This window comes from Anomalospiza imberbis, chromosome 6 (assembly GCF_031753505.1).
Source record: "Anomalospiza imberbis isolate Cuckoo-Finch-1a 21T00152 chromosome 6, ASM3175350v1, whole genome shotgun sequence".
Classification (NCBI taxonomy): domain Eukaryota; kingdom Metazoa; phylum Chordata; class Aves; order Passeriformes; family Viduidae; genus Anomalospiza; species Anomalospiza imberbis.
The window spans coordinates 53,535,989-53,542,708 of record NC_089686.1 but is presented as its reverse complement, the minus strand read 5'-3'; the positions used below and the strand labels follow the sequence as shown (position 1 = coordinate 53,542,708).

General features: G+C 39.4%; 1 long non-coding RNA gene across 1 annotated transcript; it reads right to left on the bottom strand.

The window, feature by feature from the left end:
* Positions 1-319: 319 nt before the first annotated feature.
* Positions 320-4,283, bottom strand: LOC137476679 (uncharacterized). The gene is made up of 2 exons (XR_011000525.1): positions 3,750-4,283; positions 320-3,179 (listed from the first exon to the last, which is right to left on the bottom strand). It is a non-coding gene; the product is annotated as an uncharacterized lncRNA (long non-coding RNA).
* Positions 4,284-6,720: the final 2,437 nt, after the last annotated feature.

Genomic DNA, 6,720 nt, shown 5'->3' with positions numbered 1-6,720 from the left:
GATGAGCAGGCACTGGAGTAAACCTGAGGTGTTATCCAAGAGCAGCTTCATAGCCACTGCCTGACCCAGTCTATGCATATCCCAATTTTCCAGAGAATTTCTATCCTCTCTCTGTCTTGGGTAGCTCCGGTATTAGCAAGGTAGAGGACAGAATGCAGCCCTGACCCTCATTTCCAAGCACAAAATGAGTAAAACGCTTTCCAAAAAAAAAAAAAAAAAAAAAAAAAAAAAGGGAGCTTAAGTTTTAGCACAGAAAACACCCTGTAAATTAAGAGAAAGGTAAGAGAAATGGTATGGAAAATTTGGAACTAACTCTAACTACCAGCAAAAGAAAACCTCTCATCAAATACGCACATTTACAAGATGAAGCCGTTATCCAGTTTTTTTTGCAACTGAGACAATAAAAATCTTTGTAAAATCTTAAGAACATGTACAAATCTTGGACATTTGAGCACCTCATGCGAGAGGGATCTTGGATAACATTAAGCTGTAAATAAAGCCACAAATTCTAGTTAGCTTCCTTACCAAGTCTGAGATTTTCACAAAATGTGGATTTTCTTCAATTCCTCAGTATCAATGCCCCCCAGGAAGTTCCTATTTAACAGCTGACTGATTTCTGATCTGCTACAATTTTGATACATTTCTATCAAAAACCTTCCAGCATTTTCAGAAAATCAAAAGACCCTCAACACCAGAAATATCATATGGTGGCTGCAGAAGATTGCCAGGTCTTAAAATGTTATAACAGTTGCTTTTCTCACATCACTGGATATATTTTCAGTCCAGCAGCAACGGCACACTTCTAATAGCACATTCCATATAAACGGAAAACATATAAAGTACACAGAAGCTAAGAATATTCCAAACCTTGACATACAGGTATGCTAGTTTTCTCATTAAGACTAGAATTATAAAATTGGCAGTTCCTATAAACAAGCATTTATCAAATAGGAATCTGTTTGTGCTGAGTGAGTAAAAGAATTTGTATTTAAATTTTCTGAATGTATATTTGTGTTTTGTCATGCATTTGACATCAATCTATAATTAATTTCTGTAATCAAATGGCCAGAACTATCATGTTTAAAAGAATTGCAAAAGCTGTGAAAGATTCATGATAGCAGAGTTCACTAGAAATGAATTTATGTCCTATATAAAGCCCCCTGCAAAGATCAATTTCAGTTATATACCCAAAGATTACAGTCAATTTATATCCTATTTAAGTCATATTCCACAGCACATTTTCAACCAGTCCTTTGCAGTGCTGATTTAAAATTAAACCAGACATGCAAGGACTTTTCATTTTAACTTAAAGAGCTAATGTTTTGGAAAAATGGTGGAACAACCATCACTGGAAGACTTTAAAAGCAAGAGACAATCATCTGCCAGGAACGATGGAGATATAATTGATCCCACCTTGGGGCAGAGAGATAGATTAGAAGATCTTTTGAGGTTTCTTCCAATCCTATTTTTCTTCATTTCCAAGGTGTGGAGATGGGAAAAAAAAAGAATCACAGAAAACATCTGAACAACTGAAGGAAAAGTAATTGTATAATTGAGACCAAACTGTTAACTGATTGCAACTTCCATGTTACATTTGGATGGGAATTAGTAATAGACAATAATACAGATTAACTGTGTCAATCAAGGGAAAGATAAAAATGGCAGGGAAACCAGAACTCCAAAAGCTGCTGTGGAATTGAAGGCAAATATTTCCTTGCCACACATGCCCCGTGTGTCACCTCCCAGGAGCCCACGCATGGCTTGGCTTTGTTTGGAAACCAGCTGGGATTTCATCCGATGTGTCCCGCCTCAGGAAAAGGGAAAACAAGTCACGTGTTTCCCAGCTAAATCTACAAGGTGGGCACAAATGATAGATGATATTCAAGCACATAAAAAGTGTGTCTGCAAAGGGACAGTGTCCATGCACCAATCAACTCCTCCTGCCTCAGTCACAGGGAGAAGGTGTGAGGGCATCCTTTCAAAAATTAGGTTCTTGAGCCTGTTCTGCTTCAACACTTCTGCCTCCCTGCAGATCTAAAATGACAAAGCCTCCTTTCCCCCAGGAAGGGCAAGCCTAAAGCACTTAGTGTGTCTAGAGCTCAGTTCTCAGGAATTATTTTTGGGTTATTTTCTTTTACTAAATTATTTGATAAGGTCATTGTGCAATCAGCTGGGACTGGAAATTCTTTCCCACTCCCTCCATTTGCAGCCACAATGTATTGCAAGGGTTTCTAAGACCTGAAATTGTGTTGCTTGTAATTCAAATCAACCAAGTTCACATATTTTTAAGAGCAAGAAATTCAACAGTCTATCTTGCTAATGTTGAAATTACTGTCCTAAGATCCCAGCAGGAAGACAACCTTAAAACAAAAAAGTTTCTTATTCTTAAAGTCAAAATCTTGCAGTTGTTTGATGCCATTTTGAGAAGGAGGTTGTAAGAGGCAACCAGAAATGTGCATTAAAAAGAAAAAATCAGAAACACAGAATTTAGTTTTTCCTTAGAGCAACGAGGATATTAAGACACTTTTTCCATTTATTCCACACTATATTCAGAGTTCATATCAAGGGGATGCAGAAGCTCAAGGGAGTGTCCTTTAAGAATGAGAGCAGGCATTTAGAAGACAAATTCCTTTCCTGACTTGACCACCAGATCCTCTGGGACAAATAATTTAATGTTATGAAACATTAACAATTCAAAAACTGATGTGTTTTTACTCCCTAAGAAGTACAAATTAAGAAAAAGAGTGAAGAATCAATGATACAAACTGTATGATAACAGGTAGCTATAGATCTGATGTGACTTAAGTTTGGGAACAGTTTTCTGCAGTCTTAGAGACCATAGAAAATGTGTGCAATTAAGGAGTGTGCAACAAAGCTTACGAAGAAAGGGTGACTGTGCAGAGTCCCACACATGTGGAGCTACAATGATGCTGAAGAAGGGCTCAGAAGTGAGTTTTCCTATTGGAAGGAAATGAGAAAATCAATCTCACATTTCCCAGAAGGCCATTAGAATAGTCAGGAGTGTTAGCACAGTGCACACAGGTTTCCCTGTCAGATCTTCAATGTGCCCCAAAGGCTACATTGAAAATGATGTGGATGATGGTGGCAGGGACTCTGAATCATCCAAAGTTAATGTACCAAGAGCATCCTCTCATGGCTAAGGAGGGCTTGTACAGGTGCTGTAACGTTAAGAAACTGGGAATTAAAGCAATGTACTGTGTGCTTTCGGACTGTTCTTCACCATCATTTAGTCTCTCCCCACTGAAACAGAAATAATTTGCCAGCATTTTCCTTCTTTTGCCACAGTTACCACTATGATATCGCCGTTACAGTACCAAAGTTAGAGTTAAAAACTAAGGGAAAAGTCTCTATCAGGTGGCATTAGTCAATAAATACAGAAAAACCAAGGACAAAGCATCCATACTGCACTGAATCTCTCTCCCTGCCTATCTTCATTTATTTTAGCCTATCATTATTTGCACTGTTTGTATAGGAAACAGGCACTGAGCCCTTGAAAGTAGAACATCTAGGCCATGGAAATGTCAAAATATGATCAAAAAAAGTGAAACTGGTAATGTAACCACAGCTTCTCTCTCCACCTGCCTAATGCCTATCATGAAAAAGAGGGGGAGAGAGAGGACATTGCAATTAATGGACATGTTATTGTAGGAATCAAACACTGTGGCTAAAATTATCCAGCACACACAAGTCTAAACTGTAAACTGGTCAAGTAAGAGGGGCTAATAAACCTTTTCTGTTGGTTTCAAAGCGGAGACAAGTAGTTATTGGCTAGGTGCTCTGCACAGCTGTAAAGTGTGAGGGGCTTGGGAGGCATTGTGACTCAGACACTGAGGGATTGAATGTGACTGCATAGTAGTGAATAACTTGTTTGTCGTTCATGTGAATAAAATGTGGAAGTAGATCGATGCTTTTCTCCATAATATGGGTTCTCTACTAAGCACAGTAAATCTCCGTCTCACTACAATGGCGTGAGATCATTCATGCCATTAGTTTCAATGACACTGACTCTATACTGCATGCAGTTTTGCTGTTCTCTTTCCTCAGTATAACAAAGCATGAGAGTGCCAGCTGCCTCTTGAGCCTTAAAAAGAAAGAAAGAGAGAGAGAGACTTTTATTTACCATGATTTTGATTGGTTAATTTCTCTCTATTATTTTGTTGCTTCCTCCCATATGAAAAAATGCATTGTCGTCCAAAGTAACACGCAGGAGAAAGGCCGCTCAGTGAACATGCAAAATGTAAATCACCAGCCAGCAATGACACTTTGAATGTGGAGCATAACACCACCATCAGCCTTAGTTTTTACTCCAAATATCACAGATTTTTTTTTCCCCTTTTGCAGCTGGGGCTGTGATCACAATCTCATCTGCCGCGCACACACGCAGCAGTCAGGGTTTTATGAGTGTAGCATTTTAATTGTTGTAGTACATTGCTGGCACGTGAATGAAAGCCAAAGTCCTGCCAGCTACAGATAGGACTAAGTTATAAAGATAACCGTGTAACAGAGGCATTTTCAGACCATTTTAATGGCCTTCTGGATTTAGTGCTGTGGCACTCCTGCAGAAAAGATTGCCATGGATGTTCTTCCCCTCCCTGCACTGCCCTGCCTGGGGCTGCAGCTTCTCCTCTCAATTGTAGCTGCATGCTGGAACTTTGCAAATACCATGCCAAGTTAGGATGCATTTCCTTGAAAAGTCAGAGTAGGGGATGACGGCAAAATCAAAGAGGAAAAAGATTATAGCGCACACAAATTCAACTTATACACTTAAATTCAAGTGCTTGCATCCCCACAAATCTGGTCTTGAAAGGGAGACCAAAAATGTTTGGATAGAAGACATTCAAATTCTGAGGGCATGTTCAAATGCATTGGGCTATACACTTCATGTTTCAGATGATGCTGTGGTCCATACACCTGTATTCCTGATGTTTTCAGAAAGTGTTTTCTGATCAATAACAAGAACAAAAAGTTGTCTCTTAATCTGCTTGCATTATTTAGAAAAACAAGAGGAGGTGAGACAAAATATACAGAAAGCCCAGAAAGTTTTACTATTAGAAAACAACATTCTGTATCCTCACATCAGGACCAGCTGGTCAAACTTGGACAAGTTACTGCTTCTCTCCATACCCCAGATTACTCAGCTATAAAAACAACCTGAAGAGTAAACAGCTACCTTGGCTGCAGGGATGAAGTGGTTAATGTGGACAAAACACACATTTTACGTTAGGTATGCAATGCATTTATACTGTTTCTGATCTCCTAGAAGGACTTGGGCAACACTGAGGAGTTAACATGGAGACCTGGCACTGGTCTGACTACCCCGAGTGCTTGGGTGTGAGCAACAACAATCCATCTGTTCCATTACCAGCCAGACAAAGCCAGTATTACATAAGAACCACAGGGATATATTGGCTTATTAGGAAAATGGTTCCAGAGCCCATTATACACAACATTACAGCACTGTATAAATGCACATAAATAACAGCACATAGCTTGGCATGTCTTAGCTTTGAAAATGTGTGTACTTTTCCAAAAAATGGTCATGGCAGCTGCTTCAAAATTGATATAGCCTTCTCAGTTTGAAAAAAAAGGCTTAAAAATCAGCTGTTGAAAAAACCCCACCCTAAATACACATTTGCCCAGTATGCTGGAACAGCATCTCCTGGGTAAATAACTCATGGTTTTTGACATTAGTACATGTTCCAAAGTATGTATTTACCTGATGGACCATAACAGCCATGAAGGAGCCTGTCTAGTCTACTGGGTAATATCTGATGGATTTTTCTACAATTAGTATGCATGCCACTAAGCATCCTAAATCATCTAAATAGTGTACCTTTTAAAAAGCCAAAATAAAAATTTAGACAATCCAAAACACACAATGCTTTGGACCACAATGCGTGGGCAAGCTACACAGTTCAGGGGTTTGCAAAATAGAATCAAGGACAAATAGATATTTTATCCTCAGTTCCACTGTAACATGAGCCAGAATTTTGAAAAAATTAGCTGAATTCTCTCCTGGTGCCAGAGACCCAGCTACCAAAAATATTTCACAGGGTTTTGCAATAACCTCATGGTAACTACTCACTTAATCCACTGGAAAGAGTGAAACTCAAAAGCAGCCTCAGAGCACTTTGCCCCTGTGGTCTCCTGTTTCTCTGTAGCTCAGGTCTGGGGCCGTGTGGCTGGCCACGCTCACAGCTCATACTTCATGCTGAGGGGAAAAGGTGCCTGAGTGATTTCACCTTGATGCACAGGAATAAAGCCTTGGCAGGTCCCTGAGTGCTCCCAAACAGGGATGAATTTCATCTCTCACCAGAGAGGCAGGGAAGGAAGAGGCCATTGTAAAACACTCGTGCTTTCCCCTCTGTAGGAAGGATTTTAAAGGGAAGAGGACATCCATTATCATTCTTCACAATGCTGACATTTGCTTCAGAAAGAGTTTGCAGTTCAAAAAACAACAAGAAGAAAAAGAAACCCCTAAAAGGGTGTAACCTTTTCCTTTAATTATTGGCTTGTGTTATTGTGCTTCACATGCTGGTGTATAGTCACCTAAAGAAATTATCAGCTAAATAGAATCTGTGGTCTTCACCTTTTCAAAAAAATATAAATCACTGAAGAACGTTTAGGGTGTTATTTGGAGAAAGCCCCATGGGATGCAAAAGGTTAAAACTAATGTCTGGTGGTGAAAATGAAAATGCC